At 34.9% G+C, this 12,846-nt stretch overlaps 1 protein-coding gene across 4 annotated transcripts in view; it reads right to left on the bottom strand.

The window, feature by feature from the left end:
* The window catches only part of LNX2 (ligand of numb-protein X 2), a 75,985-nt gene that overhangs the window by 53,959 nt on the left and 9,180 nt on the right, over positions 1 to 12,846 (bottom strand). Inside the window, exon 1 of one of the 4 annotated variants that reach the window (XM_077868292.1) lies at positions 1,227 to 1,245. The exons of the other annotated variants lie outside the window; for them this stretch is intronic. The gene's annotated coding sequence lies outside the window, so the exon portion shown is untranslated. Of the gene's footprint in view, positions 1 to 1,226; positions 1,246 to 12,846 lie in introns of those variants that run through there. 4 annotated transcript variants of the gene reach the window in all.

The raw sequence follows: 12,846 nt of genomic DNA, 5'->3' as shown, positions 1-12,846 counted from the left end.
GATTCAGACCTTCCTCCCCTAACTAAATACACATTTTCCCCTTAAAAATGATCAGGCTTCCTGTCAGCCTTCCTGTTTTTTTCTTTTCCATTATCAATAGTAAAATTCCCTATCATTAGAAAGATTATTGCTAGAGGGAAATGATGTGAACAGATCTGCATGTTGGGGGAGTAATGCAGGAAGGTAAAACTGGGAAGTTCCTGTGATGGTCAACAAAATGGTAATGAGAACTTGAACTAATATAATGAGTAGGAATAGTTAATAGTTAAAAATAGTTAAAGTGGATTTGAGCAACACTGTAGGATGTTCGAATAAAAAAGGAGACGCAAGAGCGTAAGGGGTCATTATATCAAAACCAGGAGATATATCAAAGGAAAAAGAGCTAAAAGTGAACTTTCCTCATATTTCCCACCAAAATACAACTACTTTTCCCTATAATTCAAGATTAGTTTCTCAATTATAAATAGAAGAATTTCTAGATATTTCCTAAAGCCCAAATTTAATAACCCATTTAATATTTTATTCTGTAATTTATCTTCTGTTAAGAAATAAAATGTCTTGGGGCCCCTGGGTGGCTCAGTTGGTTAAGAAGCATCTGCCTCTGGCTCAGGTCACCATCTCCCAGTCAAGTCCTGCATCCCTCTCCCTGCTCAGCAGTGAGTTTGCTTCTCCCTCTCCCTCTGCCCCTCCCCACTGCTCATTTTCTCTCTCTCTAATAAATAAAATCTTAAAAGAAAAAAAAAAAGAAGGAAAATGTCCTGTCATATTTACAAAAATTGCCCATCCTCTGAAGGAGTTGTAGTCACAGGCTCTAACCTTCTGCTTTGAACAACAAAGGAACTGAGTTAGACAATCAACAAAGCTTCTTCCAGCTCAAACATTCTAGCACAGCATTGGGAAGGGAGTGGGGGAAGTTTGGAGGAAGGAAGTCTCGCCATTGTTTAAAAGTAAAACATGAAACCTCTATGGTCAATACCTACCGGCCTATCCTGTCTGAAGTATCAATGCCCAATAAACTAAAAACACAGTATAGCCAGAAAAAGATTGGGAGGCAGGCAACTAAAATAAGAACAAGAACACAGGGAGAGTACAAAATATTAGGATTTTTGTTGTTAGACAACAGCCACAGGGTTGATGTCATGAAGAGAGTGTAAATTAAACAGGGTTTAACTCATGACAGCAATTTTGACATATAAAAGGAATGACTGAGGAGATAATTATAATACCTGATATTTTTACAGACTGTTTACTATGTGTCAGTCAGGCATGGCATTAACTGAGATGGGGCATTAACAGATTTAATCCTCATGAGTTTGATATCATTAGCAGCAGCAACTTCATGTTTCAGATGAGGAAGCTGAAAGAAAGAAACATTAAGTAACTTGCCCAAAATGGCAAAGCCAATAGCTGATTGAACATGATTCAAATCAGGCAGTCTGATTCCAGAGCTTTAATTTTGTAAGTACATACACTTAAAATAAATATGTAGAGGTTGCACAAGCCAAAATATGCACACATTCATATACAGGCATGTATACACACACACACTCTATCTATCTATCTATCTATCTATCTATCTATCTATCTATCTCCATATAAATAAATGGATGCTAGACCTGCAGGGAAATTATTTATCTTCTGTTGTTAGTTAGCATTGTGGAAGCTAACTTCCATAAGAAAACAGATATTGCTATTTGCATAAGAACCAAAATACTTAAAAAAAAAAAAAAAAGAACCAAAACACTACAGAGACCTCATTTTTTTAGTCTCAAGGTAATTTCCCCAAATTTCGCATTTTTTTTAACTGTGATAAAATGGGGCCTTCAAAATCAACATTCCTTTTTACATTCACAAAATCCAAGTAACTTTCTACTTCTGCATTCAGATATCAAAATCAGTTTGAATGAGGGATGCCTGAGTGGCTCAGTGGTTGAGCATCTGCCTTCATCTCAGAACATATCCCAGGGTCCCCAGGTTGAGTTCCACATGGGTTCCCATCAGGGAGCCTGCTTCTCCTTCTGCCTGTGTCTCTGCCTCTCTCCGTGTCTCTCATGAATAAATAAATAAAATCTTTAAAAAATCAATTTGAAATGAACATAAAACTGTATAGCATCTCAATTTTTGAACTGTCCATCAATCTCTAAAAGCTTCTTGGAAAACTTTCACTCATATATGCCACAGGGCACAAAATTTTTTCAAAGTTCTGAATTTAACCTTCATACATAAAAGGGTATATAAAGAAATGTTTCAACCATGCTTACAGCTTTCTTCCTGGGCCTTTAACGTATAAAAGGAAACTTTATTTTCTTCATTACAACAATGCTGTCCACCCAAGGCCATCTACTACTACCTCATAAATTAATGTCTCAAGATCTGGAATCCCACCTGTTTTTTCTTGTCAGTGGTTCTGAGTTATAGAAGTAATGTTAGATATAAATGCCACTATCTCTGCTAGCATCCTCAATGGAATCTGAACTTATTTTTGTTTCGATTCTATTTATTTCAAAGACAAGAGGGGAGAGAGGGAGAGACAGAGATCGCATAAGTGGGTGGAGGGGCAGAGGTAGAGGGAGACAGAAAAAACAAACTCTGCTGAGCAGGGAACCTGACACAGGGCTCAAACCCAGAACCCTAGGATCATGACCTGAGCTGAAGGCAAATGCTTAACTGAGCCACCCAAGCACCCCAACAGTCTTAACTTACGATTCCTAATAAGAGAGGTTCACTTATGTTACAGACTATATATTTATGTCCTAACTATGTAAAGGTTTATTAGTAATATTTATTAACAAAGCATTCACTAGGAAAGAAAATCAGTAAGTGATAGACAGCAAAATGAAAACAAACAACAAAGTTATCCAGCAGAAACAGAACAGCACTCATCCTTTACCAACTCTTGGAGCTCTGTAGCAAACTATTTTATGGAAAGGAAGATCTTCAAAAGAGTACCGGAAAAAAAATATTTAACAACTCTCCCTTCAATGAAATTTCTATACTTGGTTCTCAGATTCAAGAAATCTTCACCTAAAAATTTAAATTTCTGCATCTTGGTTAACAATGGCAGCAGTGAATATCACCTATAGAGTATTATAGTATCCCCAACAATCTTGGTTGCTGTTCCCATGGAAATAGTCCAAATAAAGAAAACCTAACAGTAAAACATATGTATTAAAAAGAAAAAAAACCACTTTATTTTGTTTTCCCCTATCAGTTAACTAACATGGTACATAACAGGTACATAAATTAAGCACTAGAAAGCTCATGATTTCATTCAACAAACATTTGATGGTCATATGCTACATGCCAAGGAAAGGATTACTATGGAAAGCTAAACAGATAGTCCCTTGCCCTCACAGATCTTAATCTAGTACACAGGTCTTAATTAGACAGTGACACAAATACATATGAAACAACACGAGTACATGATATATCATTAGAAGAGCCTAACAAGGAAGTTCAAAGTAAGGCTTCCCTGAGAATGTGACGTTTTAGCTGATAACTGAGGAAGGTCAGCTTTTGAGAAGCCATCAGTGAGCCTGAGGAAAAGTTGGGAAGTCTGCAGGGGTGAGAGTAATTCATAAGGCACTAGGGACAATGTCAAGGATTTGGATGTTTGTTCTATTAAAAAAAAAAAAAAAGAAGAAGAAGAAGAAGAAATGAAAGGGTTCTAAGAAGGACAATGACAAGATGAGATCTATAATTTAAAAAACTTATTCTGGATACATTGTGAAACAAGAATTAAGGGGAGGTTTGAAGAATGGAGAGAGTCCAGTTAAAAAGCCTGAGAGTAGTCTAAGAAAAAAAGAGAACTTGAATTAAGACGCTAGCATTATAGAGGGAGAATGATTATCAGGTAGTTAAAGACTGAAGAGACTCCCACGTTATATTATATCTACAAGATAAGGAGCCACAAAATGAAAACTGTCTGGGGGCAGGTGTCATCCTTCATAGCATGATAAAACAAAATACATACCTGGTTGTTTTAAAGACACCATAACAGGTCCAAAATCAAACCCAAGATCATTTCCACTAAAACTTGGTCTTCCCCTAGAGAATGGGCTCACTAGCACTCACCATACAGGCACAAAAGCCAGAAACTCAGAAGTAACCTTTGATGTTCCTCTCCCTTACTTCCTACACCTAACCCTGTATAAAGTCCTACCAATTTTACTCTGCATAAATCTGGCCTGAGTTCATTCTCCAACTTTTATTTCTTCCCACAGTCCTCATCGTTTTCATTTCTCTACTCCACAAATTTTCTATTCATTCCTTTAAAATGTCATGCCCTGTTTTGACTGAAGACCTTTGTAAATGTTCCATCTGCCTGTAATACTCTCACTATCCTCTTCTAGATAACTCCTTGTTTTTTAAAATGTGATGTCTTAAAAAAGAAAAAAAGTTCCAGAAGGCACCCAAGACTAGGACAGATCTCCTATTACTTGGTCTTATAACACCCTATGTGTTTCCCTGTTAGTACTGATCACAGTAATTATTATTCTGTATCATTATTTAATATATCTCCCCCACCAGAATGTAAGCTCTGAGAGTGCTGGACCTGTGTTCTGTTCAGTATTACAAGCTTTGCACACCAACCATACCACCTAGCACACAGAAGATCAATATTTTTTAAGTCAATCATTAATTCAAAGTTACTGATAAATTACCCAGGATATATAAAAGAGAGAAAGAATTTAGGTGAGGTTTATGTATCTATATGAGTATGGAAAGTGTATTTAACAGGAGTATGATAGTCTCTTCTCTCAAGGAACTTCCAATCTAACCAGCAGTCAGCCGTTATACAAGCAAAATACACATACATAGAGACGTAAAAGTCTGACTACAGGATCATTTACTACGTAAAAAAACTCCTAAGCAACAGTACTGATAGATACAAATTGAATGAGCAGCTCTGTGTAGGATTCTTCCAGTTGCAAATGATAGAAAATCTGACTGAAACTGGCTTAAGTGAAAAAACAAGTCTGGTGATGGGACTCAGGACTCTCTCCCACTCTGCTTCCTCTGGACTGGGCTCACACACAGGCTATATGTGGCAGCTGGTCCCCAGCAGTTCTAGGGTCGCATAATCATAGCCCTTGTTCAGTTCTATGATATTGCCAACGAGAGCCCCTGAATTACATGTTCCTATCTCTGACTATTAGTCTTTGGTCCTACCCATTCTGAACCAACTGAGGTTGCCAAGGATGTGTGGTCCTTGAACAGGCCAGATCGGCTATATTCCTGAAACAAGGCGCTAAGTCAACTTCTCAGAAGCACATAGATGGAAGCGAAGAAAAAGCAGATCCCAACAAGGGAAATTAGAGTTTGTGGCTAGAAGTAAGGAGAATGGACGCTGAGCACCAATAGAAAAAAAAGAGTATGTACTACTTGAACTTCTCATTCTCAAGCACCACTCTGAATGTTGAAGCCTTATCATACTGGTCATTTGGGAGCAGCCTACTGATTTAACGTCTTTAGGCAGGAATCTATCCATAAATGTCCCTGGTATTGTTCCTGGGTCACGAGTGTTCATTCAGAGTCAATCAAACATGTAATGATATTCATCTAAGCATACCACCTTACAGCTTTACTTCCTCCTCAAACAACCCAGAAGTCTTAAAAGTCCATTTCCAAGGATTTCACTATTGCTTCATAACTCTACTTATTACTATTACTACATGCTAGACACTATATACTAATTGCTTCACAAATGTAATTTCATTTACTTTTCCTAAGAAACCTTCTGAAGCAGATGAAGTGCTTACCACTATCATTTTATGGATAAGAAAAATGAGGATCTGATAGGTTATAATAGCAGGCTGTAAGTGCCCACAATGGGATTCAAACCCTGGTGCAACCAGTTTCAAAGTCCACGATCCATGGTTCCTGAAGTTGGGAAACTTTACCACTCCTTCCCTCTTCTCCAGCAATTAAAGAAAAAACAAAAAAGCATTATATAAGCAAAATGCAGTAGAATTCCAGAGAAACCACATAATTTATAATTATCTAAAGACATTGCCTAATTTTTTTTTTGAGGGAGGAGGGGCAAAGGGAGAAAGAGAATCCCAAGAAGGCTCCATGCCCAGCATGGCAGATCTCAATCCCACAATCCTGAGATCATGACCAAGCCAAAACCAAGAGTCAGACTCTTAACCAACTCAACCACCCAGGCATAATCATCCCCTACTTTTTGTATTAAAAAAAAAAAAAAAAAAAGGAAAATGTTAAAAACAATCCCAACGAAAGACAATTGTATTAATGAGCTGGAATGTACTTCTCTGTACCCTGACTCCTAAAATAAGGACATGATTTAATATAATTAACTATATAGATAAATATCACCAAAGCAAAGAGAAAAAAAATAGTTTATATAACAAATCATGCATCGTAAAATTTCCATTATCAATATTTTTCCAACAATTTAATATGAAAATTTTCTAAGTTTAATATTTTCTTTTTTACAGTAAATATGTGTATCTTACAAGTCTACTGTTAACATTTTCTAAATTTGCTTTATCACATATCTACCCATCCCTCCCTCCATCTTAGCTTTTCAGGCACTTCAGAGTATAATGCAGAAGTCAGCATATTTCTCTCTAAATATTACAGCACGCATATCATTAACTGAAGTTTGATATTTGTTTATGTTTTCCTTTTGAGGTAAAATTAGTATTTGTGCATTGGTTAAATTAAAATATATATTCATTGAATTCCTGAGAAATGCATACATCTATGTAATAAAGATATAGAACATAATCAACACCCCAGAAAGTTCCCTTGTGTCCCTTTCCAACCACTGGCCCAATTTTTTTTTTTTTCTTTACAATAGATTAGTTTCACTTATTCTAGAACATCATATAAATGGGAACATAGATTATGTACTCTATTGTGTAAGGCTTCTTCTACTCAGCATCCAAGTTGTAGTATATATTAGCAATCTGTTTCTTTTCATTGTCAGTATTACCCTGATACCAAAACCAGACAAGGATACCACAAGAAAAGAAAATTAGAGGACAATATCCCCAATAAACACAGTACAAAAATCCTCGGCAAAATATTAGCAAACCAAATTAAACAATATGTTAAAAGAATCATACATCATGATCAAATGGGATTTATTCCAGGTATGTGAGGATGGTTCCACTCTACAAATCAATGTGATAGGCCATGTGAACAAAATGAATGGTAAAAATCACCCGATCATCTCAACAGATACAGAAAAAGCATATGACAAAATTTAATATCCATTTACAATAAAAACTCTCAACAAAGGGGATAATAGAGTGAATGTACAACATAATAAAGGCCATATATGACGAGTCCACAGCTAATATCACACTCAACCATGAAAAGTTGAAAGCATCTTCCTCTAAAATCAGAAACAAAAAAAGGATGCCCATTCTTGCCACTTTTATCTAACATAGTATTGAACTCCTAGCCAGAGCACTTAATTAGGCAAGGAAAAAAAAAGGCAACCATATTGGAAGTGAAGAAGTAAAACTGTCACTGAATGCAGATGACATAGTTTTTATATAAAACCTCAAAGATTCTACCAGCAAATTGTTAGAATAAGCAAAATCAATAATGTGACAAGATAAAAAAATCAATACACAAAAATGTTCTGTTTCCATACATTAATACACATTAAGAAAACAATCTAATTTATGATTGTAACAGAAAAAAATAAAATACCTAGGAATAAATTTAACCCAGGAAATGAAAGACCCATACACAACTAAAACTATAAGATATTGATGAAACCATTACTGGGCAAATAAATGAAAAAATATTCAATGCTCTTAGGTTGGAAGAACATTGTTAAAATGACCATACCACTCAAAGCAACATACGGTTTCATTCAACATAATCTCTATCAAAATTCCAATGTCATTTTTCACAGGAATAGAACAAACAATCCTAAAATTTGTAACCACAAAGAACCCTGAATAGCCACACCAATCTTGAGAAAGAAGGAAAAAGCTGGAGGTACCACACTTCCTGATTTCAAACTATACTCTAAGGTTACAGTAATCAAAATGGTATGGTACTGGCATAAAACAGACACGTGAATGAATGGAACAAAGAGGGCTCTAAAATAAACCATGCATATATGTTCAATCACTTTATGACAAAGGAGCCAAGTGTAACGTTAAAAATTACCCCATCTCTGGGTATTTATCTGAAGAAAACAAAAACACTAACTCGAAAATACATATGCACCCCATGTTCATGCAGTATTATTTATGATAGACAAGATGTGGAAATATTCTAAGTATCTACTTAAGGATGAATGGAAAAATGCACCTGTACGTGCATGCACGTGTACACACACACACACACACACACACACAGGAATACTATAAAAAAGAATGAAATCTTGCCATTTGCAACAACATGGATGGACCCTGAGGGTATTACAATAAGTGAAATAAGCCAGTCAGAGAAAGACAAATACCGTATGATCTCACTTATAAGCCAGCAATTAGCTGTTCTTTCAGGTTTTATTTTTTTTAAGATTTTTTTTTAATTTTTATTTATTTATTTATTTATTTATTTATTTATTTATTTATTTATTTATTTATTTATGATAGTCACAGAGAGAGAGAGAGAGAGAGAGAGAGAGAGAGGCAGAGACACAGGCAGAGGGAGAAGCAGGCTCCATGCACTGAGAGCCCGATGTGGGATTCGATCCTGGGTCTCCAGGATCGTACCCTGGGCCAAAGGCAGGCGCTAACCCGCTGCACCACCCAGGGATCCCTCTTTCAGGTTTTAGAATTCAAACCACAATTTCTATAAAATCATTCAACTGCATTCTAACAAAACAATCCTACTGAGTTCCTTTTGAAAAATTATCTCATTATGAGTCCTAGAATATGACTATGACCTTTTTTACACTTGAAACCTATTCTTTGGTCAATTATATGGTTTAAACAAAAATCTATGTAACCAGCTGAGTAAATCCCTACATGGTAATACAGGTCTTCAAGAGATAAACACTTTTTTTAAGGTAATACAATTCAGGTGAGATCAGCAAACACATTAAAAACTGAATTTCAAAAAGAAGAACAAAAGAAAACAAATTTTTAGCTAATTTAAATCAAGTACAGAACAGTATGTATGTATGTATATACTTATTATTTTTAATCAGATGGCCTTGAACTCATGACCCTGAGATTGAGACCTGAACTGAAATCAAGAGTCAGACACCTAGCCAACTAAGCCACTCAGGCGCCCCAAGAACAGTATGTATTTAAAAATATTAGTTCATATAGATACACATAAGTTTATATGCGCAAAATAGAGGAATATACAAAAAACTAACAGTAGTCAACTCTGAAGAAACTGAATGGCTGGGATACAGGATTGGGAGTGAGGCTTGTTTTTCATAAAATATCTATTTGTGCAAACTGACTTTAAGTTCATTTATTTATTTTTAAGTAATCTCTACACCCAATGTAGAGCTAAAACTCATGACCCAAGATCAAGAGTTGTGTGCTCTTCCAATTGAGTCAGCCAGGTACCCCTGTGCAGATTGACTTTTATGTGTATGGAAGTAGACCATGGCAGGAGCATGTACTAAAGGAAATAAAGTAGAAGTAGAATACAGCCAAGCTTCGCTATGATTATACATGATTAAAATTAAAAAGCAAAGTAAGCAAACAAGACATCATCATCAAAAATAACATTATGAAAAAAAAAATAACAGTATTATGGAGCACTAAAAATGAAGTGTTGTGCCCAAGATGCTTTTTCTTCATTGCCTCATCTGTTTCAAAAATAAGCCTAAATATTAAGTATTGTATCTATCTGCAAAACGAGTACATACCATAAAAACGGGAGAAATGCAGTTACCACATAATAAAAATAGTAAGAATTTTGTTGCAAGACACATACAGTTTATATGTATTCTATTCATTGAAATGTCCAGTGTTGTAACACACTTTGAAGAATCAATTTAACATATAACACCCACAAAGATAGGCATATTTGTGTTTTCTTGCATTCACTTCCACTCCTGCTGCTTAAGGGAAATCTGCTGTTGCATTCTTTGTTTCTAAAAATGCACCACAACGTCAACTGATGAGTCATGAGTCACACTCCAAATTCTTATGTACCAAAGAAAGCAGGGCACAAAAGTCTTACACACCAATTGTAAAGATGGTGAATCAGCTAAGTTACAAATCAAGAGTTCTTTATAAACTGACAGAGATGATAGTTTTTTGAAGAGATATGAAAGACGTTTAAAATAAAACTGAAAATTCCATAAGGATTGATAAAAGCATTTACCCTTGTTTCCTCCTAATAACTGGCAGGGTTTGTTTTTGTTAACAGAACATACGAATAGTAAGTTCTGCTGGGATACTGCCAGGTACAAACTCAACAAACTCTCAGCTTCATGCAAAGACAAAAATTTGCCAGATAAATGCCTTGCTTCTCCTCTAAATTCCTTTTTACTTTTGCTGTTTAGCAATTTCACTGAGACACCTCCAGGAAAGGATAAGGCAAAGGGCAATAACCAGAGATGCTACTATTTGTTTCTCTTTGGCAGTTATTAGTTAAAGGTTTTCCTGGTGAAGACAAACTAACGGCCAAATGGAAATGTGAGGATCAGCTGCAGATTTTAGTCACCAGTACAACAGACTATTAAGATCTGACCATATCATCTTATTTTCTTTCTTGAATGTCATTATCCTTTTCATAAATCTGCTTACCTGTTTATTGTTTCTCTCTCCTCACTACCCCCACAGCATGTAAACTCCTTAAGAACAGGGCTCCCACTTGTTTTGTTCACTGCTATATTGTGGCCATCTAGAACAGCACCTAGCACCTAACAGGCATTCAATAAATAGTCGGGGGCGGGGGGGCGAATGCATAATCATTACTTAACTATCTTAGACACTCACAAAACCCCTGAAATTACTTTTCAGAATATGCTTTACAATTATAATAATAATTACACTATTGCCTTGCCACAAGACTCTCCCTCTATGCCTAAGTTTTATTATTTAAATATCATATTTGTATCAAAATACAGTAATTGTGATAACACTCTTACCTGACCAGTCTCAATTTCTGAGAACAAGAACTTTCATAATTCACTTTCATAACCCAAATATCTATAATGGTACACAAGCACAGAGCAGATATTCAAATATTTGAATAAATGATTTTAAAAGAATGGTTAACTGGTGGCATTATTTGCCACTTTCTATTTTCTTTGCATAGATTAGGATTTCCTAAATTTTCTACACCTAGCATTTCTATAATTAAAAAAAAAATACAGTGTTAAAAGAAAAAAGGAAAACCATTATTTAATTATGCCCTCATGTCTTGATGTTTAACAAGGCGAATTAAACAGATGTACTGTTTGCTTCCTAGGAGTTATCAGAAAAATATTCTTTTTAAAAGAAATATTACTATTTTAAAAGTGAATTAGAAATATTACTTTTAAGAATATTAACTTTATCTTCCAGAAAGACAGCCTTTCATAAACCCTAGTATACTTTGAGAACAACTTGTTTTTATTAACAACTTTTTTCTTTTCACAAAAGGTTCAAGTACCAAAAGTAATTTTTAATGGAGACATAAAGAATGCTGCACTATGAATAAACATTTTAAGAACTACTTAATAATCTGCTTTCTCCAGCACCAAGTTTGATTTATTGCCTCTGGTGCACCCAAACTATGCATAATGAAAATTCAGTCACACTGTCACATTTAGAAAGACATAAATCATACTGAACAACTTCATAACATGTAAACCCTTTATAATAAAAAAATTAACACAATATACATTAGTTGAAAGTTAATTTTGGCGTTTAATAGATTTTATCATCCTTCTGTATCCTCCAAAATGGATTCAATGAAATTTTTTTAGTACTTTCTGTAAATAGCTACCATACGATTAAAAATATCCAGACTCACAGAATAAATCTTGAAAGCTTTCTTAATGTTATAATATGCCTTTCAAAGGTAGAAAAATCATTCAAATGTGTTGACAAATGTACTCAATATACCAGGAAAAAGAAAAGGCTAGAAACTTAGAAAAATTATTTTTAATTTTTAACAAACTGAAATTAGTCTATTGAAGTCTCAATTAATGTATCCAAAGCACAAGGCCTAAAATTAGAGAAATTAATGAGGTTAATAAATATTTCATGAGATCTAATTGCTATGGATACTTTTGAAATCTTACTAAATGCCCTGACAGAATGGTCTTAAAAAATATGCTCAGCAACTAACCACATGCATTATATATTTATAAAAAAGAGGCACAGAAAGCAATTACCTGCACTCTGATACTTGGCTTCTTCCCAATCATTTTATGTTTTAGCTTCAGCTAGTCCTAAACTACTGATTGTTTCCTTATTGGTGTCTCACAACTATAAGAAACAAAATGGACAGAAAAATTCACGCTAGAATATATTACTAAGTACCATTGGAGAACTGTGTCCTAGCTTCATTACTGTCATCAGTCCCCCCAAATTAAAACTATTCCATATATTTCAGACCTTTTACTCTTGTTTCCATAAGCAAAGTCTTAGAAATATGTTCAAAATATTTTGTTTGGACCTTTATCTTATGCCATATCCAAAAACTGACTTAGGTGGATTAAAAAATTGAAACTATAAAACTCCTAGAAGAAAACAGGGGATAAGCTTTATGATATTGGATTTGACAAGGATTTCTTTCTTCTTCTTTTCTTTTTTTTCTGGCAAGGATTTCTTGAATACAACACCCAAATTATAAGAAACAAAAACAAAAACAGACAATAGGACAGACAATCACATATTATCACATCAAAGGGCACGAGTAACAAAGTGAAAAAGCAACCCAAGGAACAGGGGA

This window comes from Canis aureus, chromosome 24, assembly GCF_053574225.1.
Source record: "Canis aureus isolate CA01 chromosome 24, VMU_Caureus_v.1.0, whole genome shotgun sequence".
Taxonomy (NCBI): Eukaryota; Metazoa; Chordata; class Mammalia; order Carnivora; family Canidae; genus Canis; species Canis aureus.
Note: the sequence above shows the minus strand (reverse complement) of the source record. Positions and strands in the feature narration are given on the sequence as shown.